Below are 10,366 nucleotides of genomic sequence, written 5' to 3'. Positions count from 1 at the left end.
GTTAGCTGTCAATATGAATGATGTCTGGTTTTCCAACAGAAACCATGGAAGCTGTCATAGCATGTTTAAATGCTGAAAAACAGAAGAAACACCATCCAAGAATTATATGATCAATGAAAACATCCTTAATATGAAAGCAAATAAAGACATTTTCAGGCAAAACAAAAGCTGTACATTTCCCTGACTAAGAGGAGTTTTTTGGATGAAGGAAAATGTCTCCACATAGAAAAAGGTATGTATAAGGAAAAAAAGACAACCGGCAAACTGATGCATATAAATATGAAATAGCATTGCCTATTTTAAGTGACAGTGATAACCATGTTTTGTGGTGGTTATAACCTATGGTGAAGTAAATATATGACAAAAATAACACAAATGCAGGAGGGTAAGTAGAATTGAACTGTTAAGATTCCTGTGTAGTTCATAAAGTAGTTGTAAATATACTAATTTAAGTTAAGCTAAAAGAAACCAAGGATTGTAATCTCTAGGATAACCACTAAAAGAATACCCAAAAAAAATACTACAAAGTTAATAGAGGAGATGAAATTGAATAACAAAACATACAATCAACATAGAGAAGAGAGGAAAGAATAATAAGGAAATAAATAACATAAGGAGCAGGTAGAAAACAAACAGATAAACTTAACTGTGTGAGTAACCGTAATAAGTGTAGATAGACTGTATACCCCAGTTAGAAAGCAAAAGTTGTCAGACCGGATCAATAAACAAACCTAAGACTCAACTATGTGCTCTTACAACACACAAATACACCTCAGGTATTAAGACACAGATTGGTTGAAAGTAAAAGGTCAGAAAATGATACACCATGCAGCCATTAACCAAAAGACTGGTGTGCCAATATCATCTAAAACTGGGAAAAACCCGTATATCCATTATTCAGTCAGTCCAGTCGTTCAGTCGTGTCCAACTCTCTGCGACCCCATGAATCGCAGCACGCCAGGCCTCCCTGTCCATCACCAACTCCCGGAGTTCACTGAGACTCATGTCCATCGAGTCGGTGATGCCATCCAGCCATCTCATCCTCTGTCGTCCCCTTCTCCTCCTGCCCTCAATCCCTCCCAGCATCAGGGTATTGGAGTTTCAGCTTCAACATCAGTCCTTCCAAAGAACACCCAGGACTGATCTCCTTTAGGATGGACTGGTTGGATCTCCTTGCAGTCCAAGGGACCTCAAGAGTCTTCTCCAACACCACATTTCAAAAGCATCAATAATTTGGTGCTCAGCTTTCTTCACAGTCCAGCTCTCACATCCATACATGACCACTAGAAAAACCATAGCCTTGACTAGACATTATTAGGAGACTGGATTTTAAAATGTGATATATAATGTAATACTCATAGCAAAAAATAACTATATACTGATATCCTCAACAATATAATTGTTTTTAATAATCATTATGTGAGTGAGAGACGCTCTACACAAAAGAGAACTTACCCTGTGCTTTCATGTATGTGAAATTTCAAGAACTGTGATAAATATCAGAACAGTGTCTCCCTCTGGTGGGGAGTACAGATTGAGAAGGAGCAGGAGAGAATCACCTGCTGCTGCTGCTGCTAAGTCGCTTCAGTCGTGTCCGACTCTGTGCGACTCCAGAGACGGCAGCCCACCCGTCCCTGTGATTCTCCAGGCAAGAACACTGGAGTGGGTTGTCATTTCCTTCTCCAATGCATGAAAGTGAAAAGTGAAAGTGAAGTCGCACAGTCGTGTCCGACTCCTAGCAACCCCATGGACTGCAGCCTACCAGGCTCCTCCGTCCATTGGATTTTCCAGGCAAGAGTACTGGAGTGGGGTGCCATTGCCTTCTCCAGAGAACCACCTAGAATGCTGGAAATATTCTGTATCTTGAGTGGTGATTGCACAGGTGTATGAATATATACAAACTCACCAAGCTGTAAGTTTAATATTAGTTCAGTGCACCTTAAATCTCAATAAGAAGGAAAAATGAACAAAATGAAATTCCTTAAAAATTACAAATTCATATTTCTTTTCACTTAGCAATTCTTCCATGAATTATTCTCTGGATATAGTTGCACATTTTCAAAATGATACTTGTACAGGTTATTCAAGTAGCGTAATAATAACAGATTGGAAATAACCTAAATATTCATTCATAGAGTATTGGTGAAATAAATTATAAACATCTACATGGTCGAATACTATGCAGCTACAAAAAGGAATGGAAGATTATTTAAATTAATAAGGCAGGTATAGAAAAAAATATGTATAGTATAGTATCATTTGTATAAAGGGGGAGTATAGACATTAGGTAAACAGACGTGTTTAGGCTGTTCCTGGTTGGTTCTCATTATCCCTCACTTCTTATCATGGCACCTCACTCCTCATGTGGGAAGCCACAAAATCTTCAGTGTGTGCATCCATGAGCCTCTAAGGCACTGGGTGGGAAATTCTGAACGTGTAGCAGCCTCTCTGCAAGAGTGGGATGTTTGAAACAATTGTATCAGATACTGGTACAGGATCTACTATAAACTTTTCTTAACAGGCAGACTTTATTCAAGCCATTTTAAAGGTTGATTAACCTTAGTATGTATATGAATGACTTAAGATTTGCCTTTCATCTGCAACAGAAATAGAATGATTCATCATAGTTTAATTTCTCTGAAATTCTAATACAATGCAATATTTGTCCTTTTTTGTTTGTTTTCATAACTTATCTTATACAGACCCAAAGGGCTGGATCAAATGGGAACTACATATGTCTGTAGATTATTTTAGCTTGACTCTAACTGAAATGAAATACCTTGTCTGGCACTATATAATCAGTTAATCCAGGATGACAAGTCTATAGAATGGGACATTAAAATAGGCCAGAATGAAAAGTAATATGTTATGCAAGTTGGTCATCAATTTTTAAAGTGTACAAGCATGGTTTCTGAGCTGCTGGGATAAGAATATTTGAACACACACAAAACTCTATTCTTCTATACATTGAGTACTTCTGACAGAGACGTGTGGTTTGTTCCCCCAACACTGACCAGTTCTCTGACACCAGCTGGGTCCTAAATTCAACTGAATTCTGACACTGTCAACCTGGGGTTACCCCAGACAGGTTAAGGGCTCAGTCCCACAAGACTGCCATCCTCCGTTTCATATACCTATTGCAAGTCCAGGTTGTCACCTGTGGATCTGATCAACCAGTTATAAATTAAAAGTTTCTCATAACTCCTTTCTCAAGTTTGAGAACTTGCTAGAATTACTCACTGAATTCAGGGAAACAGGTTGCTTACTGGATTATGGATTTATTATTAAAGGATGCAACTCAGAAGCAGCCAGGTGGAAGAAGTACATAGGGCAAGATATGCAGGAATGGGCTTGCAGTTTGACACTCTCTCCAGTATGTCACCTTCCTAGCACCCTCCATGTGTTCACCGACTTGAAAGGCTTTCTGAACTTCTCTAGTTAAGCTCATCTAATAAGCTTGACTGTAGCTTGACTTTTTTGATTTAAAGTATAGTTGATTTACAATGTTGAATTGGTTTCTGGTATACAGCAAAGTAATTGAGTTATACATTATATATGTACATATTCTTTCTCATACTCTTTTCCATTATGATTTATTACAGGATATTGAGACTAGCTCCCTGTGATATACAGTAGGAACTTGTTATTTATTTCATATGTTGTAGTTTGTATCTGCTAATCCCAAACTCCTGATTTACCCTTTCTCCATTCCCTTTTCCTCTGGTAGCCATTAAGTTTGTTTTCTGTGTCTGTGAGTCTATTTCTGTTTCATAAATAGGTTCATTTGTGTCCTATTTTAGGTTCCATATATAAAATGTGCTGCATGCTAAGTCGCTTCAGCTGCGTCCAACTCTTTGTGACCCTCTGGACTGTAGCCTGCCAGGGTCCTCTGTGCATGTGGTTCTCCAGGCAAGAACACTGGAGTGGATTGCCATATCTTTCTCCAGGGAATCTCCCTGACCAGGGATCGACTCCACGTCTCTTAAGTCTCCTGCATTGGCAGGCGGGTTCTTACCACTAGCGCCACCCCAAAAGTGTTAGTTGCTCAGTCTGGTAAGATATATCATATGGTCTTTATCTTTCTCTTTCTAACTTACTTCACTTAGCGTGATAATCTCTAGGTTCATCCGTGGTTGCTATCAATGGTATTATTTCATTTCTTTTAATGGCTGAGTAGTATTCCATTATGAATATATACCACATCTTCCAAACTCATTCAGCTGTTGATGGAGGTTTAGGCTGCTTCCATGTATTGGCTATTGTAAACAGCTGGGCATGCTTCATTATTAACTCAGTTTCCATCCTCTCCAAAAGATGGCAGTGGGGGAAATGGTAGGGGGCTGAAATGTCCAGGCTTCTAATTACAATGTTCTTTCTAATGGCCGGAGAAGGCAATGGCAACCCACTCCAGTACTCTTGCCTGGAAAATTCCATGGACAGAGGAGCCTGGTAGGCTGCAATCCATGGGGTCGCTAAGAGTCAGGCACGACTGAGCAACTTCACTTTCACTTTTCACTTTCATGCATTGGAGAAGGAAATGGCAACCCATTCCAGTGTTCTTGCCTGGAGAATCCCAGGGACAGGGCAGCCTGGTGGGCTGCCGTCTATGGGGTCGCACAGAGGTCGGACACAACTGAAGTGACTTAGCAGCAGCAGTAGCAGTTCTAATGACCAGGCCCCACCCTGAAGCTATCCAGGAGCCCACCAAAAGTTGCCTCAACAGAACATAAGATGCTCCTATTATCCAGAAATTCCAAGGGATTTAGGAGTTCTGTGACAGGAACCAGGTCAAAGGCCAAATATTAGAACAAAAGATGCTCCCAGGAAATTAGAAAGGTTTTTAGGCACTTTGCCAGTAGCCTGGAATGAAGACCAAAATATGTATTTCTTCTTATAACACAATATTTCAGAAACTATATGGAGTCTCTCAGACACTTGGCATAAGGAGACTGGAAATCTTTATTTTACAAGTCTTAGCACTAGCTATTAAGCCAGACAGACACCAGGCCCTTCTCCCACTTTGGAGAAAGGGAGAAGGGGTCCATGCAGCCACAGTTCTCAAGAGAAACAGAGGGCAAAGTCTAACACCCAGCTGCTAGGTTGATCAGCACCTGAGGGAGGGCTGGGAAGGTTAAAGATGACCTTCAAGTCACTCCAAAATGCCACCCCCATTGAGAATCACTGATCGTGCTTTTGTGGGGAGTGGGGCATACCTCACGGCCTGCAGGAGCTTCGTTTGCTGAGCAGGGAACAAACCCAGGCCTGGCAGTGAAAGTCCTGAGGTACCAGCCCCTGGGCCTCCAGGGAGTTCCTTGGTTTATACTTTAAAAAATTAATTTTTGCACTGAAACATACACAATATTTTGGACATCTTCTAAATCTTGAAAGATTATATTAGCACAGGCACAGCATTAATAATTATGAGAACTTCCCCCATTTTGAAATAGTTAAAATTAGAGTTCTAGGAATTCCAGTAATTTTAACCATTTTGGTCTTTCCACTGGTGGCTGTCACCAGCTGCTTCATAGGGAAGTCCAGAACCACTCAATATCTTACCCAGCTTGCAAAATCAGGGATGTTATTCATTTGTATTTCTTGTAAAATAAGAATGTATTTCTGTATAATAACTGGTTAATTTTGCTTGTAAGCCAATAAATAAAATGAATAAACAAACGTGATGTGGTAACAAATTAATTAAATGTTTGGGAAATAAAATCCTAATCTCTGTGACAGATGATAATAATCTCTACTATGCTAATAAGGAAGGAGACAGAGTATTTCATCAAGGTTGGTAATCTCCTTCAACTGCCTGGTTCTACCCTGTGTACAACTAGCTAAAGACTTGATGCTCTGGTCTTTCCCTCTATATTCTGGTCCCATTAGTTCCCAGGTACCACCAGCAGCCAGTCCCCTACCTGTGGCAGAGTAAGAGACCAGCATAGGAGTGGGACTTGGTGGAAATGCCAGAAACACTCTTGGCTCTCCACCTCTTCCCCACCCAGACCCATTTGCATGCTGCAGCATTGACGCAGATGGCCATAGGCTGAAGAGGTTGCCCTGCAATAGCCTGGGAGGAGCAGAGATTAGGTTTGGCCAAGTGGCAGGAAAATCCAACAGGATGCTCTGGAGAGATGCATGCCCTGTTCAGCTCCTGCCTGCAAAGAACAGATTGGGAAGAAACAGTCGACTTCTACCCGACTGGCAAAGAAAAAAAAAGCAATCAATCGGGGATAGGGGCTAGCTGGCCACCTGAATGGGAGGTACAGCATAGGTGTTCCAGAGTTCTTTGGCTGCTTGGTCAAGGCCCAGAACACTGGAAATGTTGATGGCATAGTATCAGGAGCTTAGTAATAAAGAAGAAAAATGGATAACAAAACCAAGACAAACTCTAGCTGGGAGTTTGAGAAAGAAGTCTTAACAACTAACGCACAAGTATATACCAGGAAACCCAACTTAGCTCTTTGTAAGTTTACCCTGGTAATTTTGTACCAGGATCAGGTACAAAATTATGGGGCCCAGAGCAAAATGAAAATGTGAAAACTGCTGTTAGAGGTAGTGAAATGTAACACTTTTTCCTTTTTTTCTGTGGTCTCTCTCGTGACTTGTTATGGTGTTTTTTACTTGCTATTTAATGTCTATGTAAAGAAAATTAAGAATTTAAATAGCATGAATTTTATTTATTAACTTTATATCATGCAATGCCAGTTTTATATACTGACCAAGTTCTCACTGTTGTCCATTCCTTATCCCTGCTTTTTCTTGACCTAACTTTAGTCAGGTTTCTCTACTCCCAACAGGCCCTTAAACTTTGGACTGCCCCTGATGGGCATACAAAATATGTTCCTTCACCAACTTATCCTGGGAATCAGGGTAGACAGGGAGACGCATTTCCTGGGAAACTGCTCTGATCCTGCCATCTATTTATACTCCCTTGATTCCTCACCTTCCCCTTAAAAGTTTCTGCTAAGCTCTGCTTACTCTTTCCTCTGAAAGAAACACTCTTTTTTCTATTTAATTGTTGAGATGCTTGCAGATTTCTGAGATTGGAACATTCTCCCTTTTCTCTTTGAAAAGTCTTTGCTTATCTAAGTCTGGATTTGTTTTTATTTGACAATACAAATATAAAATTCATATGCATATGAATTCAGCATAATTCATAGGCTGATCAATGAGACCCCCACTCATATTTGATAGCTTCTATGGGCACATGACTTTTGTCTCTACTGGAATAGTGGAAATGCTGCACAAAACTAACTCAGCTGGATTTGCTTTATTTCTTGATACACACACGTGTGTGTGCTCAGTCACTTCAGTCATGTCTGACTCTTTGTGACCTTATGACTATAGCCCCCCAGGCTCTTCTGTCCATGGGATTCACCAGTCAGGAATAGTAGAGTGGGTTGCCATTTCCTTTCCATAGGATCTTCCTGACCCGGGATTGAATCCATGTCTCTTAAGTCTACTGTATTGGCAGGTGGGTTCTTTACCGCTAGTGCCACCTGAGAAGTCCTGATACACACATACTACCAACATTTTATTTGGCTTGCTGATAAGTAAGGACTGAAAGGAAAAAGGAACTATGAGTTGTTCTATCTTTTTTTTTTTCTGTCATTGTCTTCAGCATAGTTCAGTTCAGTCAGTCTCTCAGTCGTGTCCCGACTCTTTGCGACCCTAAGGACCGCAGCATGCCAGGCCTCCCTGTCCATCACCATGCCCAGAAGAAGTGAAGTGAAGTGAAGTTGCTCAGGTCGTGTCTGACTCTTTGTGACCCCGTGGACTGTAGCCCACCAGGGTCCTCCGTCCATGGAATTCACCCAGGCAAGAATACTGGAGTGAGTTGCCATTTCCTTCTCCAGGGGATATTCCCAACCCAGGGATCGAACCCAGGTCTACCACATTGCAGGCAGATGCTTTAACCTCTGAGCCACCAACGCCTGGAGTCCACCCAAACCCATGTCCATTGAGTCGGTGATGCATCGAGCCATCTCATCCTCTGTCGTCCCCTTCTCCTCCTGCCCTCAAGCTTTCCCAGCATCAGGGTCTTGTCCAATGACCAGGTCTTCACATCAGGTGGCCAAGTATTGGAGTTTCAGCTTCAACATCAGTCCTTCCAATGAACACCCAGGACTGATTCCTTTAGGATGGACTGGTTGGATCTCCTTCCAGGCCAAGGGACTCTCAAGAGTCTCTCCAACACCATAGTTCAAAACCATCAATTCTTTGGTGCTCAGATTTCTTTATAGTACAACTCTCACATCCATACATGACTACCGTCAAATTTGTTGACAAAGTAATGTCTTTGCTTTTTAATATGCTGTCTAGGTTGGTCATAACTTTCCTTCCCAGGAGTAAGCGTCTCCTAATTTCATGGCTGCAATCACCATCTGCAGTGATTTTGGAGCCCCCCAAAATAGTCAGCCACTGTTTCCCCATCTATTTGGCCATGAAGTGATGGGACTGGATGCCATGATCTTAGTTTTCTGAATGTTGAGCTTTAAGTGAAGTGATATCAGAAAAGATATGATAGGATTCCCTGGTCATTTGTTTTTCTTAGTATGTCACTGCCTTTTTGCATTTGAAGCAAGTTCTGCTTTGAAGGGCAAGTGTGGCCTCTAGGCCAAGCAGGTCAGCTTATTCAGTCATAGAAGCAATGTGCCTACCTTATATTACTCATCTTAAGTCTTCGAACTCCCACTGCATAGTGGGTCCATCCAGAATTCTGTGTTCATCAAGCAAAGTACATTCTATTAACATATACAGATGGTTGTCAAGGCAGGTGATAAGAATGTTGCTGATATGTGCTCATTGAGCATGCTCCACTGTTCCATTGGACTCCAGTTATAGAATGCCCATTCAAAGATAGAATTATTTAAAATTTCAGGACATTTTTTCAGGATCCCTAAAAGTTCCTAATATTTGTTCGCGTGATTCCCAAGATTGTTTTCTAGAAGGTGCTGTCTGCCCTGGTACCCTTCGCTGGTTGTGTGTGGTTAGGATTCAGCATTTTCACTGACTTGGCCTGTCAGGGAAGTTAGCTTTCTTTCTGACCACCTGCATTCTGCTGCTGCCATGGCTGCTGCAGCTTCCACAGCTGAGTCTTCATGAGGCTTGCTTGCCCACACCCCAAGTCATCCTGTCCTGAGGTATATACTTCTGAAGGGAACAAGGCGACAGTGAAGAGTGAAAAAGCCCTCTCTGCAGATACAGACTCCCTTACTTGTGCCTCACCCACTGGGAATTACTGATTTCTGTGGCTTCTTGTCCCCCACCCTCAGTGCACAATATAAGTAATTTCTACATAAAACAAGTGAGTTATTTCAAATGACTTACACTGTGTTAAGGTTTGATTGACACAGGCACCGGTTTTAGTAACAATGTATTTTTCCTCTAGTTCATTGAAATCCTAAGAGCAGTTCCATTCAGAGATGTAGAGATCCAGGTCATTTTACCAGATCCACTGTGGTTTCCATTGGTGGCAGCAGCTGGGTGTTCCAAAACTGCCCCACTAGGAAGTTGAAGCCATCCATTATGCTTCTGTATGTATTGTTAGGAATAGAAAACCACACTTCATCCATTGGGTCCTTTTGTAAAAAGAACACATTTCTGTATGGTAATTGGCTAGTTAACTTAACCTGTAAGACAGGAATTATAATAAAAAGATCAGAGATGATCTTATTAAAATGGCAAGTTACATGACAGCAGTCCTTAGCTCACAAGAGACGTCGTCCACAATTGTCAAAGTTGACTTCAGAATCTCCTGAAAGAAGTTTGAGAGGCTTGAAGATTTCACATGCCACTCGATAATCTGAAAATCCTGGAGTTCAGCATGGCAGGCAAAAATCAAGAGCCATCTGGTCACTTGCAGATCCAAAGATTGTGTGCAAGGCAAGCCTTGGCTATTAAAGAGGTGGTGGAAGCCTCAACAGCAATAAACTATTGGTGGCCAGAAAGGAAATCCAGCTTCCACTAAAGGGGAATTGAACCCAGCCTGTGATGGTGAAAGCCCCAGGTCCTAGCCACTAGACTATCAGAGAACTTGGTCAAGGCTGAAGGCTGAAGGCAGCACTTTGTGGGAAAAGATCTTACAAATGATTCAGACACATATTAGAAAACTTTCAAGGACGTCTGAAGAATGTTTGAAGTGGTGTGTGTGGTGGTACTGGCGGTGACCACCATCTGGGTCAAAGGATGGAAGGGAACTTTAGTGGCAGAAAAGTTGGAAGAAAGATTGTGATCAGTCAGCCAGCAAGAAAAGGATAATTTTTCCTACAACACTTTTATCACTGACATTGACCATACAGGTTTCTCTTTCTCTCTCTTTATTTCTTCTTTCCTTCCCTCCCTTTCGTCCTCCCTTACATTCCTA

The sequence above is a fragment of the Bubalus bubalis genome, chromosome 6 (assembly GCF_019923935.1).
Source record: "Bubalus bubalis isolate 160015118507 breed Murrah chromosome 6, NDDB_SH_1, whole genome shotgun sequence".
Lineage (NCBI taxonomy): Eukaryota > Metazoa > Chordata > Mammalia > Artiodactyla > Bovidae > Bubalus > Bubalus bubalis.
The sequence above is the reverse complement of the archived record's forward strand: the minus strand, read 5'-3'. Positions refer to the sequence as shown.